Genomic DNA, 2,341 nt, shown 5'->3' on the forward strand with positions numbered 1-2,341 from the left:
ACTGTGTGCAGACAGAATTAAGCTGGTGTAAAAATAACTGCGATGTGAACGTAAGGTTTAATTAGTGCTGCAGAGAAACATGTAACGTAACTTGTTAGTGTCGATCTTGCGTAGTTCACGCAAGAAACCAAATGATGCACAATATACATTTACTTAGTAATGTCTAGTACAGTCAATCATGAAAGAGATATGTACATGCAAAATTATATGAACTGCGTGGCGCCTGAAGGTTATGTTGAAAGACGAGATAAAAAAATCTGCAAGGTAGGCTCGACACACATAATGCGGGATAGGGAAAGTCTTGTTTTATTCAATACATGGGGGGGGGGGATTTCAAGTGAGTACATCAATCTTATTACAAACAATTTAAATCGAAAACAAGAATACCAACAAGAAAACGCAACCACGGGTAATATTAATATATCCAGCCATAATACATCAGCCAAACACATCGATGGCGAGTACAGCACATTTTCGTAGAGCCTTTCGTAGCTCACATGCCGAAAGCGATATGTCTTCATTGCACTCACGCTCAACTGCAGTTTCTTCCAAAGAGGAGATACTATTTCGACTGACTTCTGCGGTGTCGTCAAGGTCAACTTCTGGAGCAATACTTGAGGAAGGGTTGTTGTTTTCCGTAACAGCAAGTACACATGCGGCATGCCGCCTCGCGGGAGGCCTTCTTCGCTTAGGCCGAGCTGAAATGAAAAGAAAAAAAAAAAAAAAAAAAAAACATTCGTTGTATTGCGTCCACTAAAGATTCCGGATATAATATGCCACAGTACAATTATTACTCACGTCGAAATTGAAAAAGCGTGGGCAGGGCTGTTGAAACAGACGGCGCCCATCCTGTCAATTTCCCTCGTACTGGTCCTCTTCAATGTGTTTCTAAGTACAAGTAACACAACAAGAGTGATTATTGACCTTCAAATTGATATGAAAAGATGCCTTGTAAATAAAGAGAACCCATTAGAGTGCTTAAAATTAAAATTTCGCAGTAGTAATGCTGTAATGCTGTATTACCTCACTTTACACGTTTCGAAGAAATGCACTGGCTACAACAGACACCATGCCAGAAAGCGCCGAAACATTTTGGTCCCATGATACCTCTTAACTCTATCACGCCTGGCCATACCGTGCACAGGCATTTAAAGACCGTCACAGTACCCACTACGATCGGGAATGAGCACGAATGACCATCGGCTTATGAGCTCCACGCTACAAATATGTACAAGTCTAAAGAATCAGCTGTGTAATGTAACACCCTGAGATCCGCAATATATCTGCTGAAGAATCAGAGAAAAGCACAACGCTTCGCTTACCGCGTACACAACAGCCGCTCTCCCAAGACGAGGCATTGCGTTCTTTAGTCCCGAATAACCAGTACCGAAAAAAGAAAAGAAAAAAATACGAGAGACACACACGATGTGTGCTTCCCGTGGAAAAGTAAAATAGGTGGTCTACGCGACGATTCGTAGTTGATGTAAGACTATTTCGCGGCTAAGCATCTTCGTCAGTCCTTAAAATCAGGGTACTACTCGCATAGACTGCGCCGATGAAAACGAAAAAAAGCCTATGCGACGCGCGCTCGCTAACCACACGCTACTCAGACAGCATCGGTGCAGTGCTTAGTTCGTGAGCGAACGTAGGCATGTGAGCGAGGGTCAGAGAATACTTTCTTATTTAAATGAAAAACACGGTGCGGTAGGCTAAACTTTCTTGGCACTTACCTCGCAAATGTAAGAGCTATCCATTGCCTTCCAGTGATCCCGCTTTACTTGGGCTTCCCATCTCCTCCTTCGCACTGGGTCCCGGGGGAAGCGAAAACGACGAAGCCCTTTACGCGTTGATCCGGCGCACTTGGGAACACAACTGCCCGTCATGTCGACTCGATGCACTTGACAAGCTTGTCAGTCATGCGGCTGAACACAGTGTAGCAAGTAGAAGCGTCAGCGAAGCATCCGCGCGCACTGTGCCTCGAACTAAGCACTGGCACCAAGCAATCGCAACCGCTCGTTGCGATTCAAGATGGCGTCGCAGCGAGAGAGCGGCGGCGCGGGGTCGGCCAACAGATGGCACCACCCTGAACGGCGGCGCTGGCATCGAGGCACCCTATATTATAGGCCTGAGGGTAGCGCTAAGCACATAACGAACAGACGTCAGGGGAACTTGCGATTCATAGAAACTAGCTACGTCATAAGAAGCTATCAGAATCATTTGTTTAAAAACTCTTTAGAAACTGGAAGGTAGGCTAATAAAGTCGTGCTTTCTCGGTTACAACTTTAAGGTAAGGGTTATTATGTGCATTTTGTGACTTATGTATTTCTTTCATTTCGTCTCC

At 44.9% G+C, this 2,341-nt stretch overlaps 1 long non-coding RNA gene across 1 annotated transcript; it reads right to left on the minus strand.

Annotated features, from left to right (window-relative positions):
* Nucleotides 1-285: 285 nt before the first annotated feature.
* LOC129386355 (uncharacterized) lies at nucleotides 286-2,062 on the minus strand. The gene is made up of 2 exons (XR_008613764.2): nucleotides 1,731-2,062; nucleotides 286-888 (listed from the first exon to the last, which is right to left on the minus strand). It is a non-coding gene; the product is annotated as an uncharacterized lncRNA (long non-coding RNA).
* Between the last annotated feature and the right edge of the window lie 279 nt (nucleotides 2,063-2,341).

The sequence above is a fragment of the Dermacentor andersoni genome, chromosome 4 (assembly GCF_023375885.2).
Source record: "Dermacentor andersoni chromosome 4, qqDerAnde1_hic_scaffold, whole genome shotgun sequence".
NCBI classification, from domain to species: domain Eukaryota; kingdom Metazoa; phylum Arthropoda; class Arachnida; order Ixodida; family Ixodidae; genus Dermacentor; species Dermacentor andersoni.